Below are 20,115 nucleotides of genomic sequence, written 5' to 3' on the forward strand. Positions count from 1 at the left end.
ACAATGTTTAATAAAGTTAGCTCTTTTTCTTTTTTTTCTTTATGAAATTGAAAGATCAATTCTAAGAATTTCCCTTCATTTCCTGATATAGTTTCAAGCTTACATTCATGATTTTGAAGAAAAAGCAACTTTGGAGGGATTGCTAATAATTTGCATTGTGGGTTTGATACCTTCCTGTCAACTGTTAAAGAACAAGAAACAAATGTTTACCAAAAAAAAAAGTAAGAAGAAGAAGGAGGAAAGGGAAGAGGCAGCAGAGGGATCAAAGGAAAGTAGAAGAATTAGGTAAAATTTTCAAAAAGCTCTGGAAGGTTAGATTCTGATCCTAGGGACAACTTCCATAAAAGATCGAAGACCATCTACTCAGGAAGATCCAGATAGGCAAACTCATAGAAGGATCACTTGGAGTGGCACAGCTCATATAGACCAGAGGGTCATGTGAGAGATGAGTTAGCACTCTCATTGCTAATGGTCCAGCTATTGCTGAAGGAAGAACTTACCAACTGATCGTCCCTGAAAGCCAAAAGAACAGAACATTACCTCTAAACACTCAGAAGGAATGATGCTTATTTATAGAAAAAGACTTGGTAGATTTCACCTGATTGGCCCAGTGACACCCCAGGAATACACCTCTCAACTCCTTAGCCAAACTGTAAGCCCCTCAAATGGTAACGAGACTCTGGACATTAATTAGGGTGATGATGGAGAAATTATTCCTATCTGCACTTGGTGGGTAGGTGAGGTGAAGTTAAACTGAATAACCCCAAGAGTCTCATGGTGGATCAGTGATTATATATTTCATATTAATTCCTATGTCATTAAGTTCTTCGGAAGATTAAGTGAAATGACGTATGTGAAGTTCTTGGTATTGTGAGGATTCAAAATGATAGCTATTTTCATCACCATTGTTGCAGCTGCAGTGCCTTCTTGTGTTATGGGGCATTAGGAAACATAAGCAGAAATAAGAAAGGGGGATGAATGGCAGGGTATACTCTGGAAAATGGTAAGAGTTAGTCTTGGCCATCAGGAGCTGTCAGCAAATATAAGAGAGATCATAAAGTCATTGCAAGAAAAGCTGTCTCAGACTTTTACACTTTGACCTAGAAATAAGCTTGAGATCATCTAATTCGACCACCTCTAGCTATAGAGGTACAAACACTGATGAGAGGTTAAGTTTCTAAAGATATGTTTTCAATAACTAATTACCTAGAATATGGTGTATGACATATACACATATACTCTTTTTTTTTTTGCTGCACCGTGAGTCATGTGGGATCTTAGTCCTCCATCAGGCATGGAACCCGCACCCCCTGCAGTGGAAGCGTGGAGTCTTAACCACTGGACCGTCAGGGAAGTCCCAATATACTCCTGACTTTCACCAATCTAGGTCTGAGGGCTTTGCTCTCAAGAATCAATTCCACTGAAAAGTTTTTTTTTTAATCAAAATGTATTAATCAAGACCCTTTTGAATTGCAAGGGAACTCGTACTCAAATTAAATGAAGTAGAGAATGTACTGGCTGACCTAAGTGAAATGGCTAGGCTAGAGAAGCTTCAAGGAAGAATGGATTCAGACGCTCAAACGTTATCTTCAGACCTCAGTTTCTATTAGCTTCATTTCCTTTGGGTTGGCTTCTCTTGGGTAGGTTCTCTTCTTTGGGTCAATGCAGAAGCCCTAGTTAAAGAATGACTTCTCTCTCCCAACAGTTAGACTCAAAGTTCCAAGAGTGAGTGTCTTTGCCTGTCTTGGTCTTTGTGCTCCATCTCTGAGTCAAGCAAGACCAGAAAAATTGTCTATGTTGATTGCCCTGGGTCACATGGCCATTCCAGGAGTTGGAAGAGTAGTCCATCCTAACACAAATCAAATGAACGAGGCTGGGAAGTTACTCCCCAAAACAAATTGGGATGCTATTGGGAGAAAAAAATGGAAATAGATGCAGGGTAAGCAAAACCAGCAGATGCCCACTAAAAACTACTTTTATGAGAATACAGAGAATGTTATGATGGACAAAACCCAAGTATAAATTCAAAGTTCTTCAGGATACATTATTATGTTTTCAGAACACAGGCAACTGTCCAGCTCTTAAACCACTTCCGAAGAATGCAAAAGGTCAGAGATCTGCACTCTTGTCTCTCATCTTTCTTCATAGACTTAAAAATACTAAAGCAAGACTTTACAGTTAAATTGTGGTTCCCTTACTATCTTAATGACCAGTTTTATGCAGTCAGATTCAATCGATCCCACTCAGTTAGTAAGACAAGCTCAAACATCAAATTGACATTTTCAGTCTAGGAGTTTTTTAAGTCCTAGACAATGTCTTCTTTACTCTCATTTATAGTTTTCTTACCCATTTTTTCTTCTGCTTTTTTCTTTTTCACTCTTCTCATATACACCCTCATTCATATATATGTTCTCATATCAAACCCCTGAATTCAACTTTATGTTCTCCTTTATTTTCTCTGAGTCAAATACAGATCTTGATTAAATTTTACTGTATTCCATTTGTTCAATAAATATCTGAGTCCCAGACACTATTTTAGGCACCTGGGTCACAGCCATAAACAAGGCAGACAAGATTCCTGTTTTCACAGAATTCACTTTCTACTGTGGGAAAAATGTATCACCTACTTGTGCTTCCTTGTCTGCTGTTATCCACCAAGACCTATGGTCATCATAAACTCTGGGTAGCTTTTCAAAGCACATCTGATTTAATCTTCCCAACTCACTGTGGGAGCTACAGCAAGTTCCAATGACCCCATTTTACAGATATCATTGAACAGAGATGTAAATAAAGCAAGGTCATTAATTTAATCATTCAATAAGTACCTATAATATGCCAGATACTATTTCAGCCTTTTGGAACAGTATTATTGACCTGCATTATCCTCATGAGTCTAGTAAGGGACATCAAAAAAATAAAATGGAAACTTTAAAACATATGAAGTCAAAACAGCAAATTAGTGGTGGACCTAAAATAGTTTTCAGCATTTCTGACTATCCTGATGTATCACCACTCCGAGCAAATGATTACTTGACCAAAGTCCCTACGAGGATGAGGCATCAGCAACAAAAGCCATCCTCAATGCCTGCTACACAGAGCAAACTAAAAAAGAATTTCTTAATTCCCAATCAAGACAATGCTGCCACTTCACAAGGATCTCCACTGACCCACCTCCTTCAACCACCTCTGCTGTTCAACACTGTACTGAAGGTCTTCATAAATGCAATGTGATAAGATAAGGTGGACAGGACAGGATAGGATGGCAAAGTGGCAACCCACCATCCATCTCAGGCAGGCTGGCTCCAGAGACAAAGATTCTAACCATTCTGCTATGCTGCACCAAAGAAACCATTAATAGAGAAAAAGTACAATTCACAAAAAAAAAAAAAAATTCACCCAAATGAAAAGCATCAATTCAGGGATAACATAAGGTAATACAAACAAGTGACAGAATACAAATAGTTATTTGTAATGCATACATAGATAGGAAACAGTATTCAGAACAGATAAAAATGTCCACAAGTGGGAATTTCCTGGTGGTCCAGTGGTTAGGACTCAGCGCTTTCACTGCCGTGGCCCAGGTTCAATCCCCTGTCGGGGACTTAGATCCTGAAAGCCGTGCAGCGCGGCCAAAAAAAATTGTTCACAAACAAGTTAGAAAATATGAGCCAAACATATAAACAAAAAAGTAGAAACCCAATAGGAAAAAAAAGAGTTCAACTTCAAGTAGCAACCCAAAGCATCACCTACTAAAGTAACTACAGAATACAATTTCATGCTCCTCGAATCAGTGGATAAAAAGGTCTGACCTCACACAGTGATGATAACAGTGCACCCTTCTGGAAGCAACTGAGTTGCTGCAACCACTTTTAAGAACAACTTGGCAACAGATCAGTAATTTTTAAAAGGGACATAATTTACTACTCAACAACACCATTTCTAACCATATAACCTATAGAAACTATTGTACTTGTGTCCCGGAAGACTGTTTGAGAATGCTTACACCAGCATTCATGAAATTGTATTATAAATGACCCAAACATCCATCAGTAGTGGAATAGACAATTAAGATGGAATGCAGTAGAATTTTAAATGAAAACGCCATACGTATGTGATGCAACATGGACAGAGATCCAAAACATAATGCTGAGTGAAAAACATACATTGTAGATTGTTGCACATAGCATAGTATAACTTCTGAATATTTTAAATACTCAATACTATACATATGTATACAAAAATTTTCTAGACAATAGAAGAGTATTTTCCAGAAATAGAAAAACATGACCTGAAGTTCACCTCCCTAACGCAGGAGCGGGTGGGAGAGCAAATGGGAACAGGGAGGGGTAAAGGAAATGAACCTTATCTGTTATATTTTGTTTCTTTTACATCAAAAAACATGAAACAAGACTGACAAAAAAAAAAAAAAACAACCCCTTTATCAATGTGAAAATCCCAGGATTTGTTACACAATTTTTTATATTTCTATATTTTCTGTATTCCTCAAAAATTTAAAAAGAACACCCCATGTGCTTGCTATTTTGCATCTCTCCCTCTTCATCATCCTCTGCTTCGTGGTTCCAGATTGGCAGAAGAGCAGAAGAGTAGGGGTTCTGGTTCCCACCAGGGTTTAAAGCACTTATTCTCTTGCCTGGACCATCTTCCATTCTTACCCCACTGTAGTCCTACTATACAAAGTGGCAAGAAGGAGATTTAAAAAGAGCAACTCTGATGTTATCACACTGCAACCCTGAAGAGTTACCCATTGCCTTTCAGATGCAGGTGAAAATCCTGCCTATGAACATTGGACTTTTGTTATCTTAGCTGCCCAGTCTTGTACTGTACAGTTTTCCCTCTCATTCTCTCTCTCTGGCCCCAGTAGCCTTTCAGTCCTTTCGACACACCAGGACCCATCTGGCCCAGACATGTATCACACAGTCAACTCTCTGCTAGGACTGCCCATCCCTGGCCTCGACTCCCCCGGTCCAACTCATCCCTCAGAGCCCCCTCCACGCATGTTGTCTTCAGGGAAGCTTCCACAGCAGATGCCTGGCCCACCTTAGACCAGATGATTTAGCTCAGTGCTCTAAGAGTGCAATCTTGGTTCTTTCAGAACATCACTTTAGCGATGGGCTTAAATTCTACTGCCCAGTGTGTCTGCTGATTCACAGTCATGATGAACTGTTTCCTTTATGCGCTATCTGTGAGAACTGTCCCCTCTTGCTCCACAGAGCAACCAGAACTTTAACACACTCTCCCCTCTCTTGTTTCCTGTTTGTTTGTTTGCTTGTTTTCTGGCCTCTGAGAATTCCATTGACTTTTGGAGGGGTTCAGCCCCACCTGTGAAATGTTTCTCATCATATTTCATCCAACGCTTGGGATATTTTGAAACTGGAGAATTGTTATCCTAGTAAACACTATTACAAGAAATGTAATCTCTCCACCTCAGAATGTAAATGTGCACTTATGTTACCAAACGTGGGGTCAGGCTGCTCACCGCTTGAAAGCCAATAAAGAGGCAAGGTTGGTGGAAAAGAAGGTTTGCTTTCCTTCCGAGGCGGGCAGCCTGGGGTGGGGGGCAGGGCAGTGGACTCGAGTCCAAAGGCCGTCTCCCCGCACTGACCATCAGTGGGCAGGAGCTTTTAAACGGGAGATTTAAGGGTGTATAGATGGAGGGAGGGGGCTGCATGTAGAAACGGCACAGTCAGCTCTGACAGTCATCCTGAAAATGGTCTGATCAGCGTCATCTTGATTTTTTTAAGTAGTTAGTCTTCAGTTCCAGGGTGAGTTTGTTCCCATTTCTTTGAGGCCTGTTCTCGGAATTGTGGCAGCTTCTGTCATGGCTGCAGTCTAGTCATCATGTACTTAACTTCTTCCACCTGGTGTGGGTTTCTGTATCTATAAACCAGCTCAAAGGATATGGCTTAGAATATTATCTGTAGCCATTGAGGAGGAGCTAAAGGTCCTTGACTTTGCTTAATGACTAAACAATTAGTATTTGGTCTTGTTTGACCCTTTTCCTTTGCTTTTTCTTCTCACTTCTCTGATTAAGCTTATTCTTTGACTAAAGTTTTTCTACAGACAAAAGGCAGGCTGAGGGCATGGGGGGCAGGGGAGGGAAGGACCACAGGGCTCTGCTCTGTTTCACTTAATCTATTATTTAAGAAAACTCATCCGTTTCAGTATGTTATAATCTGCTTGAGAGAAGGCAACATACGTGTTTTGACTCATTACCATTTTCAGGTTTCTTTCCACAGTGCTGGCGCAGAGTAGGTACTCACAACACATTTTGCTGAATGAATGAACAGATCAGAGCTGGAGGGTAGGGGTTTTCCTTGGAGCACCTTGCTGAAAAGCAGGCTGATAAAACTTAACTACCGGAGGTGCGACAGATTCCAAGATGCTCAACATTCTCCCAGGCACTGGCAGATGAAAGCCTCAGAATCTCTGATCACCAGAAAATGTGGCTCTCCCACTAGTCTAATGTCATTAATCTTTAATGCATGTTTCACTCCATCCATCCCACACTTAAGTTTCCATATTCTTCATTAATTCTGACATCAGCAGGCTGAATTCCTCTGAGGCCCAAGGCACTAAAGCACTCCCTTCAAATACCAAAGGCACATTTTTTAAAAGCCCGGCATAATTTTTGCCCACAAGATTTTGTGTAACAAAATTACCGATTAGCCTCTTGTACCATCCAAATAAATTGCCTACTAGTCATCACTTTAAGGGATTAATTGACCATGCAAATACTGAGAGGCATAAAATTCTGAGGCCAAACAGAGACCTAGTTAAGGCCTTTTTGTTTCTCCTTGGGAGCAAACTCCTTTATATTTTAACCATATTGTATCATTTGAATGAAACTTACAAAATCCACTTCAGTTTTCTGTCCCTAGGATGATCCTCAATTTTTTGTTCTTTGCCATCTGGGATTAGCCTTTCTTCAGAGAGTTCACACAAAGCAGGCAGGATGTTGAAGGTAAATGTTAGAACTCCAGCTGGTTTTCCATATCTCTCCTTGAACCTGGGGGAGATCAACCATGGCAGAGAATTCCCCGACTTATCTCGAGCTGTGGATAAAGTCAGAGTGTTGGTAATGGGAAGTTCCTTAAATATCCTCCAAGTCCAAAGAAACGTTAAGCAAGTGGATAAGGCAGCGGCCATTAGGTAGGGTCCCAGCAGGAAATAAATGGCACAAATAGAATAATGAGGAGAGTTAATAAAGGGACTGTTTACAAAGGGTATAAGAAAACCATTAAAGGCTATAATAGTGCCCTGATGTTAGTGCCAACACAGCTGTTCCCTTCCGTTAGCTGGAAGAGGCCAGGAAGGGAAACAGTTATGAGAACTTGGAAAGAAAGAGACACATGGAGAGGACCACCTCCCAGAGAGCTGTGATCTTTGGTCAAAGGGACAGCCAGTCCCAAGGGATTCCTTAAGGAGGGAGCCAAGGGAATAAAATGTCCCAGCCTCCCTCTTCTTCCCTCTTCCCATATCCTGCCAGGACTCTCCATTGGCTGTTCCCAACAGGACACCAGAAAATAAGGGAGTTCACCAAGGCTATCCACAGACCTTGGCCTCCTGAGAACAGAGCATGGTTAAAAAAAGGAAAAAGTTGAGTGTACATCTGGAGGGTAAAACAGAAGATATCCAATACAGCAGGGACCAGAGGCCTCTAGGGAAGACTCACAAAAACACAGATTCCAGAGACACACTCCCCTCTTACTGAATCGAATCATAGCAAAATTCATAGGCCCAAGAATTTTGGAAAAACTGCATAGGCAATGATGATGTACACTTATGATTAAGATTACGTGGCATTTTTAGTCTAAAACCCTGATAGTAACCTTTATTTTACAGTTTGGGGCTTTTTTTTTCTTATACTTTATTGGAGTAAAATTGCTTTACAATGGTGTGTTAGTTTCTGCTGTACAACAAAGTGAATCAGCTATATGTATACACGCATCCCCATATCCCCTCCCTCTTGAGCCTCCCTCCCACCCTCCCTATCCCAGCCCTCTAGGTCGTCACAAAGCACCGAGCTGATCTCCCTGTGCTATGCGGCTGCTTCCCACTTGCCATCCATTTCACATTTGGTAGTGTACAGTTCTTCCTATCCCAGAAAAGTTTTAAAACTTGGTGCTGCAAATTTGACTTTGGATCACTAACAACCATTGTTAACGATTATCCAGAGCGATGGGGATACTAAGGAACCTAGGCTTTCAACCTGGGTACCCATCCACCCTGTTCACACTGGTGTTGCTGTGCCAGTGGTTAAACTAAACACTTCTTGGTTGGTAAACAGCCACTACCCTAAGCTCCCAAGTATCCAACCTCTACCCCAGCTGCCCAGAACTTCTTCAACCCAGCAACCAAAGCATTAACAGTTAGACAGATTCAGACCCCAGCAACCAGCCTGACTAGATATTCTGAATACCACATCTCAGTTTTCAACAGAAGATTTGTTCTACTCTTCAACCATACTTTACCTTTTAACTAGGAATTTTAAATTGTAAACTTGGTAAATCTCTAGCAGAATGTTTTTCGAGAATTTAAAAAATTTTCATACAGTTCAAATCAGAGTGCGTGGTTCATTTTTTTAATTCAAGTGTAGTTGATTTACAATGTTGTGTTAGTTTCTGGTGTAGAGCAAAGTGATTCAGTTACATATATATATTCTTTTTAATATTCTTTTCTATTATGGTTTATTACAGGATATTGAATAGAGTTCCCTGTGATATACAATAGTACCTTGTTGTTAATCTATTCTATACATAACAATTTGCATCTGTCTAGCAGAATTATTAATGAACCCAATAGCCAAAGACTCTAATCAAAGAGACAAAGGGCTCTACTAATCAATCAGCTGGATGGTTTGCCCCCAAGTTAACAGCAGTGAATTATACATCTTTTCCCTGTATCATTTTTCAACACCAAAATCCAATAATCCAGTTTCCTTATCACTTAAAGATCAAAAAAAGCAAAACAAACAAAAAGCCTACTCACAATGTTTCTGGTCAAAGTACCCTTATTCAAACTAGACCTCGTTTTGATTGTTCAGTGAGGAAGGACAAAGAAAAGAAGAAAAAAAGAAGACAACAAAAAAGTTAAAATGAGGAGAAAAAAATAGTGACAACACATTCCAATGTATAATCATATAAATAATAAGACACCTGCCATGTATGAAGCTATTACGTATCACCAAGCACACAGTGGTGGTTTTGCACACATATAATTCTCACCAAAGTCCTAGTAGGTAGTACTCATAAACCCACTGCACCAAAGGGGAGATTAAGCTCTGAAAACAACACGTTTAACAGCACCCAACAGCAGAAACCATTTCCCATCTCTGGTTTCTTGGACTCCCAAGAGATGCTCTGAACTGCTACTTATGACAGTCAAACCATCAATGTACGGTCCCATGATTATAAACAAGACATTTAAAATTGCTTGCCAACTAATCACTTACATCTTACTTCAGAAAAAAAGAGAAAATGACTGAGTATTGTTTTTTTATGAGAGACCCTTTTGAAACTGTAGAGAAAGGTACATTTTCTGAAGACCTCTGTATTTACCTGGATTGGCTAAATTCTAGATCTTTAATATGCCAGAAAAGGTCAGTCTTGTAAGTACTTTAGAGAACTATTTAAAAAAAAACAAAATTCCTGACTCTTTCTGCAAGATTTTGTTTACATGTTTATTAATAGGATCGACATCAAAGTAACTCATGTCTCAGGAATTCTAGTTGTAACAAGAAAGCAGTTTCTCAGGAGACTGAAGGTTTAATCACATGATTTTAGGTCCTTCCAACTCTTTTCCATCCCAACAGCAGGTAGATTTGATCTTCAATCCCCCATCACATCTGGGAAAATGGCCTCATGGTATCTAATAATGTACTACTTAGCAAAGACCTCTATGGTGACAATAATAAAATACAGTTCATTGACTCTCAAGAATAGAACAAAAGGAAAGTTTTTAAAAATCAATGTTTTTCTGTTTATGAAAATACACTGACTTTGTTTCCTATGTTTTAGAACTTGTAGAAAATGTATCACAAAAACCCACTTTCGTCTAATATAGGGCTCTAGAGGTCCCAAGAACTTTTGCCTCCTAATGTCAGAAAATCCACATAACAGCCACAGAAGGGGCATGTTACTACCACCCCGCTCTTCAGGGACGTTTAGGGATTTGTCTAAGGTGGTAATTCTAATGACGGCTGCTTGTTAGAAAAGCAGGATCTGGAGATTCACTTCAACCTCCTGAATTAGAAACTTGGGGTTTTAAAAATGCTCTTCGTGTGATTCTGATTCAGGTTCAAGTTTAAGCGTCATTGCTCTACACCAGATGTCTTAAATTTGCCTGATAAGCTGGAGAAACTGATCAGGCCCTGAAAATCCCTCCAAAACAAATTCTGTCTCAGTGGGTCTCAGATGGCGTTGCCAACTGAATTGTCTCCCCCCCCAATATTCATACGTTGAATCCCTAACCTCCAAGTCCCTCAGAATGTGACTTTATTTAAAGATAGGGACTTGAAAGAAGTAATTAAGTAAAAATGAGGCTGTTAGGGTGTGTCCTAGTTCAATTTGATTGGTGAATAGGATGCACAGAGAGACACCAGGGATATATGACATGCACAGAGAAAAGACTATGTATAAAGGCAACATGAAGGCAGCCATCTGCAAGACAAAGAGACCTCAGAAGAAACTAAACCCTGCCAGTACCTTGATCTTGGACTTCAGGCCTCTAGAACAGTGAGAAATAAATTTCTGTTGTTTAAACCACCCTGTCCGTGGTGTTTTGTTACAGCAAAGTATCTATATTTTCAATCAGCACTGCAGATAATTCTTCTAGTCCAGCAAATCTGAGGAACTCTACCCTTCATCCCTGCCACTTAGATGTGATCCTCAAAACAGCAGCCTCAGCACCATCACAACCACTGAATCAGAATCTGCATTTTAACAAAACTTCCAGGAGATTTACATCCCTAGTAAAGTTTGCGAAGCACTGCCCTGTACCACAGCCTAGGGTTACCATACTTAGCAAATAAACCTTTGCAATATTTGGGCCATACTCATCCATACACACACACATTTTATATATATATTTATACTAAAAAAATTCATTGTTTACCTGAAATTCATATTTACCTGGGCATCTTGTATTTTATCTTGTAATCCCACCATAGCAGCCTCTCCCAGGGTGCAGAAGGAAAAAGGATAGGTTCACCAGAATGTCAGGACAAGGCAGCCGTAGACTCAACTTTGGTTTCTAAAAGCATCCTTTAGGATTGTGTGTTTCTTATCCCAAAATTGAATAATGTAACAACACTCAAAAGGACTGACATTTCCATTAGTTGAAAAAAGAGCAAATCTCAATGATCTTGTCTAATCTTCAGGTACTAAAATTTCTCACTGGAAACGTCTACATCAGTCTTCACTCTTAAAGCCGATAGCTTGTTTTCTGGAAGGCAGCCCTGAGTTCAGAGCTCCTCATGACCCAAGCAGCCTCCAAAACATCACATGGTTATTTCTTGCGGGGGTACCATATCTCTCAAGGTTAAAATGGCAGGTCATTTATTTTGAATGTTAGCACTGGAAATACTCTTGTGAATTTCTGAGCTTAACCTCATGGTACAGTGATAGTAGTCCTAACAATTACTATTTATAGAGCAGTTACAAAACATTAGAGTAATTTACAAACATTCTTTCAAACTCCCAAAAGAGTAGGTATGATGACATTTTCATAGAAATAACACGGCTAACGTTAGTGATTAGTTACTATACGCTGGGCAGTGTGCTAAAGTGCTTTACTATATTACTCATTCCTCAAACTAATCCTCTAAAGTGGATATTATTTGCCTCATTGTGCAGATAAGACAAGTTATTTTCTCAACATTCAGAGACCTGATAAACAATTGAGCTGAGATTCAAACACAGGCAAAATATCTCCAAAGCTGTCACTGCTAAATAGTGATATCATATCACCTGATAGAGCAAGTGTCTCACATTCAAAGAACTGAATCCATTTCCCTGATGTCAGAACTGAAAATTGAACCAAAGCCTGTGCTTTTAAACATCATTTTTATGTGAACAAATTGGAAGCCTTAAGTGGTTAGGGGAGTAGACTGTGGGATGTTTCAATGACCAGTGACTCAGTCAGTGCTAGCAGTCTGCCCTGAAAAGCTTCAGTTCAAAGATTTCCCTACCATATCAACACGGCAGATGGAAAGGAGATAGCAAAGGCAGCAAGGTCACTTGGCAATCCACAGTTGACATGATTGATCAACTGGCTCTCCAGTTGGTGGTATTGTGTGGAAAAAGCAGAACTGGACAAAGAGGAAAAATCAAGAAAGGACATATAGAAGTATGTCATCAGTGCCTGGGGTCAAGGACTAACCTTTGCAGAGTATTGGAATATATGTATTAGAATATATTTAGTCATTCATTCAATAAGCACACATTGAGTGCTCTCTATATGCCAAGCATTCATCTACCTTCCGTTAGTCGACCTCAGTTTCAATAAAAAGGTACTTCACACATATCTTTTTGACCATAATGGGAAATATTCCTTGCAAATCACCAAATAGTAGTAACAACCTCTCTTACTCTAAGAACTTCTGAATTTACAATTCAGTAAGAGGTACTTTTTTATTTAAGTTTTACACCACCATGTATTATACCTTGGCTCTACTACCTACTAGCAGTGTGAATCTTCGGAATTAACTTCTCTGAGCTCAATTTCCTCATCTATAAAACATGGGTACAAAGAATACCTAGCTCATAGGTGGCTGGCAGGAATGAGTTGGTCAATGTGTATAAAGTAGTAGGGAGGGTGTCTGGCACATAGTAATGCCTATAAAGTGTTACCTATTTCAAACAAGCAAACTGAGGTTCCCAGATAAGATCTTTTTAAGCATGGTCCTGGACAACCTGAGTCAAAACCTCTTAGGGTTCCTGTTAAGGAAAGTAGATTCCTGGGCTTATCTACTTAATCAAAATTTCAGCTGGTTATCATGAGCCCGCTCTGCCCTCCAGGTAATTCTTATGTATGTAAATGTTTGAGAAGCTCTATCTTGGAGGATAAGGAGGCCATATCTTTGCCACCCAGATGTGTGTAAGGCAGGCAGGTCCAACAGAAAGGGCTCAGTCCCTTGCACATATCACAGTACCAAATAGAATGGAATTTTAAGAGGTTTTTCCAAGGTAACAAGTTACCCTAGTAACAAGCAGAACCAGGATTTTGATGCACATTTGTTACTGTTTAGGTCTGCTTCCAGCCACCCCACCAGCAGGGACAGAAATGTACCCAGGAGAGACTCACCTGCCTCCGAAGTTGGAATCAAATGAAATCTCTCAAAACATCTTGTTTTCTTGTGTCGGTCTTCAGGCCACCTTGTCCATTAAACCAGAGTGTTATTTCTGGCACTAATTTACAGTGGTCCCTCTTCTTCTGAGGAAACTTTAGTGAACAGCAAACCCCTGAATCCCTGCTGGTAGGGCAAGACCTCCCCAGCAGCCTGCTAAAGTCAACCTTTACAATTCAGGCACCTGTCTACCAAGTAGAGCCTCACTTTGGAGCAGCCTGTATTCACACCAGGAGGGCTGCCAACAACCAGGACGGCCTTTTGGCCCAACAATTTCACTTCTGAGAACTTTCTTCAAAATGGGTTTTTTTTTAATGGTCAGAAGGCGAAAAGGTCAACCAGCTCTGGCTCTTCAACGAATCAGTGTTAAAGGTGGGAAACAAAGGTGGTAGGGGCTGTTTTGGATTTAAAAACACCTAAGAGACAATAACAACCAAAGGTAATTCGGGTTCTTGATTGGGTCTTAGTTTGAAAAAAATACTGTAAAAGATGTAAAAGGCAATTTGGACAATTCAGAAATTTTAAAATAAATGTGTTAGATGATATTAGGGTATTACACTTAATTTTATTATATATGATAATGGTAAAACGGTCTTGCAGGAAAATGTCCTCATTTTTATGAGACACACTATAGTATTAGAGTAAAATGTCATGATGGATGTGTTTTATTTTTAAATACTCAAGAAAAACAGATCAACCAAACAAGGCAAATGTTAACAGGCTAAATACAAATGTTAGCCATATATTTGTGTTCATTATACAATCCTTCCTAATTTTCTTTGGTTTGAAATTTTTCATTGTATAAAGTAAATTTAAAAATAAACTTGAATGGCACAGTTTGGGGCCAGCAAATCTACTTCTAGAAATTTGTAACTATTCATCTGCTTATTGAACAAATGTGCCAGACAGTAAGAAAATAATTAGGCAAGTATTCAGGTTGATTATTGCAGTGTTACATATAATAGGTAAAAATTAATTTTTAAAAAAGCTAAGTATCCAAATTAGAATCTGTTAAACAAGCTCTAGTTCATGTATATAATGGGGAGGTGTGTATCTCATAAAGACAGTGATATAGGTCTCTCTTTCCAGAGTCATATGGAAATACGTTCAAGATAAAATTGTGTGAAAAAAGCGATAAAAACAGCCTGAATGCTGTTTTTGTAAATGAGACCATTTCTATAAAAAGAATGATGTATTTATTTAATAATGATTTTACAAGCTAATGTGCATTGAGAACCTACTATTTTCCAGCCCCTGGGACACATTATAGAATTATTTCATAATTGTCAGCATTTTCCAGATTGGGATGTTGAAGCACAGAGAAGTTAAGTAACTTGCCCAAGATCATCCAGCTAAAAGAAAATTCAAACCCTGGTGTGTGGGATCTCCAAGCCCAAAGTTTTTATGCTTTGCACTGGGGCTCACCCAGACAGACAACAGGACTCAACACCAGCATATTTATTTACATGGACTCTGGACCTATGGTGGGATGATGGGTAATTGTTTTCCTGTTACATTTCCCTATAGCTTTTTTTCTCTTTTTTTCTATAACATTATTACCTGGGCTCCTTTTATAAGTTCAGGAACAAATCTTAAAAATGATAGGAAAAAATGCAACAATGAGCAGAATTTTCCTGATCTGGGCCTAGACATCCATCATCATCTGGCTATATGTATGATGCTGTCTGCCTGCTCTGCTGCAACCCTGGGAAGCTGTTTCTAGTTGCTTGCTCTAAATTTCTCCCTCTGTTTACTTGTGCCTAGCTTAAACGCAGAACCCAATCTGTCTAATTTTATCAAGCCTTCTTGCCTTGATGAACTTCCCTTGTAATAATATCTCTTCCACTTAGCTGTGGATCATATTTTCCAAAGATGGCTATAATAACATTTCTCATCCCACGTGTTTTTTTTAATATGTGACTTGTATGTGACTTTGCTACTCCCCCAGCAAGAGGTGGTGTCTATATCCCTTCTCTTGAACCTGGTAGAATTCCGTGACTGCCTTGATCAAAAGTATGATAGAAGTGATTCTATGTGACTTCCCAGACTCAATCAATGAAAGACAATACAGATTCTACCTGATTCTTTCTCTTAAGGATGCTTGCATTTGGAACCCAGCCACCATGCTATGAGGAAACCCAGGTCACATGAGGAGGTCATGTGCTGATGTTCTAGCTGACAATTCCAGCTGAAGTCTTAACCAAGAGCCAGCATCACCCACCAGGCATGTGAGTGAGGAAGTCTTTGAGGTGACTCCGGCCACAGCACTACGTCCCTGCAACTATGTGAGAGATCCAAGCACCCTTCAGAGAAAGTATCCTTGACTCCTTACATTCAACCATCAGCATATTCTAGTAGTTCCAGCCTCAGAACACATGCAGCACCCCATCGCTTGTCTCAGTGTCCTCTGGTCCAAGTTCCAGTCATCCCTCTCTGGCATTGGGGCAATAGTCCCAATGGCCTCCCTGCTCTGCCTTCACCTCCACATGAGTCTGTACACTGCAGAAGTGATCCTGCAATCATGCAACCACATCATGTCACGCCTTTTCTCAAAATGCCCAATGGCTCCTCATTCCACTCGGAGCCAATGCCGAAGTCCTTAGAGTGGATAGCCAGGTGTATGTGCATGATCTGGCCTCTGTTACCTCTGTCACCTCATCTACTTCAATTCTCCCCTCTTGTTCACTCCTCTTCTGCCTGGCTGGCCCATTTACTCATCTTCCATCCTCCAGCCTTGGAGCCTTTACACTTGCTGTGCCCTCTACCTGCAAGACTTTTTCTCCAGTCATCTACCAGGCTCATGCCTGCCCCTCCTTAAAGCCTTTGCTCAAATAGTAGCCTTAACTGAGGCTTTTCTGGACCATCCTATTTAAAATTGCTCCCTTCTTGCACCCCAGCACTTCCTATCCACCTCCCATAATTCACTCTCTCTATGGTGCTCGTCCCCATCAGACACACTATATACTTCAATCTATTCTTTGTTTGTCTGTCTCCACCCGCCCCTGCTAGAGTGTAGCCTTCATGAGGACAGAGATTTCTGCCAGCTTTGTTTATTCCTAAAGTCACAGAATTGAGAATAGTACCTGGCATATAGTGAATGCTCACTAAATATTTATTGATCATGAATGAACACCTGACAAATGGTAAAAACTTAAAGTGTGGCTATTATCATACTATTAATTGGGGTTAAAAACCCAAGTTTTCTGACTCTGTATCTACTGTAGTAGGTTGAATAGTGGCTCCAAAAACAAATATGGGGGACTTCCCTGGCGGTCCAGTGGTTAAGACTCTGCACTTCCGCTGCAGGGGTCGCGGGTTTGATCCCTGGTTGGGGAGTTAAGATCCCATGTGCTGCAACACATGGGCATAAATAAATAAATAAATAAATAAACAAACAAACAAAAACAAATATGACTAAGTCCTAAACCCCAGACATGAAAAGGTGACCTTATTTGGTAAAAGGATCTTTGTAGAGGTATAATAGTTAAGAATCTCAGGATGAGATCAGCCTGAATTTAGGGTAGACCCTAAACAATGAGAGATGTCCTTATCAGAAGAGGAGAAGATAATGAGAAGAGGGTGGCAGAGATTGGAGCAATGCATCCACAAGCCAAGGAACCTGAAGGATTGCCACGTGGCCACCAGAAGCTAGGAGAGAGGTATGGAATGGATTGTTTCTCAGAGCCTCCAGTAGGAACCAACCCTTTTAACACCTTGATCTTAGACTTCTAGCCTCCAGAACTGTGAAAGATTAAATATCTATTGTAAGCCATCAAGTTTGTGGTGATCTGTTACGGCTGAGCTAGGAAACTAATACATCCACTATAACCTGTCTCTCTGGACTCAAAACTGGTATGCAGTCTGGCTCAGCAATCTGGACTTGACCTTATTTGGCCAGCAGGCCTCCTCATAACTACACACCCTTTGCATACGGACAAGTACACTGACACAGCCTCTGCTCTAACCTGGGCACTGTTTTGGCTCCTTTCCTCACCAGCCCAGCCTAGCCTCTGGTCTTGACCCTTCCTAGCTTGTCCTGACCATGACTCTGTGCTGCTGTGAGTTGGTTGATAAGGCCATCAGCCAACTCACCTGCCTGTATTTCCAATTCCTGTCTCCATACCTAAACAGACTGGGTACAATACAACATCCGAAGCCAGAATAATTGCCCTCCCAAGCCCCAGTCTGTCTTTGGGGCTGGCTAGGAATCGCCCAGGGCTCCATACCTGCTGGAGATCTCACTGCCCCTCAGAACCCATCGGCCAGACTGCATCAATCAAGTGCTGGAAGTACCTTAGGTTCCTGTAACTTTTTCCAGCCTGATGTCTGCTGTGATGTTTAATTTATGTCATAAGAAATAAAAGAAGTGCACTCCTTCCTGCTTAAAATGTTTACGTCAGCTGAGATCTGGCACTGTTGTTCCTGTGCCATGGAGACAGAGCATCAGGAGGAAGATTTTCTGTCTGAAACCAGAGAGGTTTAAACACATCCTCCTCCCAACAGATTGGAAGAGCATCATTTCAAATTTCCCAAAACCTCTAGATAGAAGAATACGCCCCTACACAGACAGGTAGCTAAATTTCAAAATCCCTTTCTTCTAAACCTGCAGACAGGGATTGGCAGCTACACAGATAGATTTCAAAATGTCTTTTGCTCCCCGTTAATCAAGCTGCTATTCCCTCCCTCCCAACCCACACTAATTTATCAAGTTTTCTCTCAATCCAGGCAAGATGAGGTAGGGACACCCACCTCCTTCCCACAATTCTTTACACATCACTGAGAGGTAAGCCGTTCCTTCATAAAAATAAATAACTAAGCAAAACACTCATCAAAGGGAAATCTTTATCTCCTTGAAGGCTAAGAAAAATATTTTCCTGTTTGTGTTGAAGATTTTTCCGTCCAAAAAAGGAATTCCATTCAGTGGAACTAAGACTGGAGTATTGAGTACTCCTACGCCCCCAGAAGAGTTCAGGAAAGGCCAGCTCCCCCTTGCATGTAAGCCCCTGAAGGACAAGGATTTTTATCTGTGCTCAGTGTAGCCCTAGTGCTTTGAACGGTCCTGGCCCATAGTAAGTGCTCTGTTAATACATGATGAATGTTGACTCCTAGGAAAGAAAGCAACTGGAGAGTCTGAGAGAAACTTCAAAAGGCATCCTAAAATTTCAAAGCAGCGAGGCCTCTTTGGGATTATGTAGTCTACACGTGAATTTTTATTAATGATCACAATAGCCAGCACCTCTTGTTGAGTGCCAGGCACTGAGCTGAGCATTTTAAATGTATTGCCTCACTTAATTCTGTCACTATTCTCATTATACATATGAGGAGATGAACGATCAGAGAGGGTAAATAACTAACCTAAGGTCACACAGCTGGTGAATGGCCAAGTCAGGATTCACACGTAGTTCTTCGAAGCCAGGGCCTGTACTCTATAATTCTGTGCTATGTTGTCACCTTTTACAGTTTGGTAAACTGAAGCCAAGGAAGAGGAAGAGGCCACCTTAGTGTATAAAACTAAAAAGTAAAATAGCTTAAACTTGGCATTACTGGGTCTCTAACCTAGGGTTCCTGGTGTATCACCACATTGCCTCTTACCACTAGTGATATCAGGAATTTTAAAACTTCAGCTTTTCTCAGAAAAAGTGCTTTCTCATCTTGATACTCTTCCCCTGGTGTTGAGAAAGCTATCTGTCTGGTGCCTTTAAAGAAGAAGTTTTTTAAAAATCAAAGAATTCTTTGAGGAAAAAACAACACGTTTGATCACCAAAAGAAAAAAGACTGTTATTCACATAGAAAAAGTTAACCTGTTTAAAATATTAATACAGTGTTTACATACTGCCTTTCTTCCAAGAACTGAAAGAGTTTAATATAGCTCATTAATTCTTAGACTATTTCTGTGAGGGAAGAAAGCAAACATCATTATCTATATTTTAATATGAGGAAACTGAAGCATAGACTCAAGTGGAGAGTCGGGAAATAGAGCAAATTCAGATTCTAAGCCAAATGTGAAAGACAAGATCTTTTAGTCAAGCCATATCTGGAACGTTCACTGGATGTGGATCACTTCTCTGAAGTACGCTGATCTTTGTTGAGTAGTAGATTCCTTGAGAAGCCCTTGGAGTGATAGCATTAATCAGTAAAACCTGTGATTTATAGCATTTTTCTTGAAGTGAATGTCAAAATAAGTGATTCTCAAGCTTGAACATGTACTGGAATTGCCAGGAGGCAGAAAACGCATATCGCTGGGCCCCTGCCCCCAGAGCTTCTGATTCAGTACATCTGAAGTAGGATCAAGATTCTGCCCTTCCACACTTGGACCACACTTGAGAACCACCGGTCTAGAAAGGTGTGCCTTTGCAGAGGGTCCCACAATAGCTCACCATTTAGATCTAGAAGGAAAACTGTGAAGATTTGAATCCTGGCTCTGCTAATTTACATAATTAGTTCTTCTGTATTTCAGTTTTTCTTTTGAAAAAAAAAGCGATATGGAGATGGTGATAATAATAATTTAACACAGTGTGTGGCAGAGAGAGAGCATGCTCAATAATTGCTGGCTATCCTCATTTTCTCATGACTCAGGCTACAAGTGCTTAGCTATCTTCCTTGATGCTACAGAGCCCGCACTAACAAGGTATATAAATTAGGAAATATCCCTTCTAAGAAGCTGGGCAGTCCTTAGGGAAATTAACATCAGGCAGAAATCTTCATTATGAAAATGATCATGAAACTTGTAGGTGCAGAAACTTTGATCA

General features: G+C 40.3%; 1 protein-coding gene across 4 annotated transcripts in view; it reads right to left on the reverse strand.

Annotated features, from left to right (window-relative positions):
- The window catches only part of TAFA1 (TAFA chemokine like family member 1), a 773,964-nt gene that overhangs the window by 577,923 nt on the left and 175,926 nt on the right, over nt 1-20,115 (reverse strand). The window contains exon 1 of one of the 4 annotated variants that reach the window (XM_068558950.1): nt 17,593-17,624. The exons of 2 other annotated variants lie outside the window; for them this stretch is intronic. The gene's annotated coding sequence lies outside the window, so the exon portion shown is untranslated. Of the gene's footprint in view, nt 1-11,150; nt 11,177-17,592; nt 17,625-20,115 lie in introns of those variants that run through there. One more of the 4 variants, XM_068558951.1, reaches the window with a different exon arrangement.

The sequence above is a fragment of the Eschrichtius robustus genome, chromosome 12, assembly GCF_028021215.1.
Source record: "Eschrichtius robustus isolate mEscRob2 chromosome 12, mEscRob2.pri, whole genome shotgun sequence".
In the NCBI taxonomy this organism is placed as follows: Eukaryota; Metazoa; Chordata; class Mammalia; order Artiodactyla; family Eschrichtiidae; genus Eschrichtius; species Eschrichtius robustus.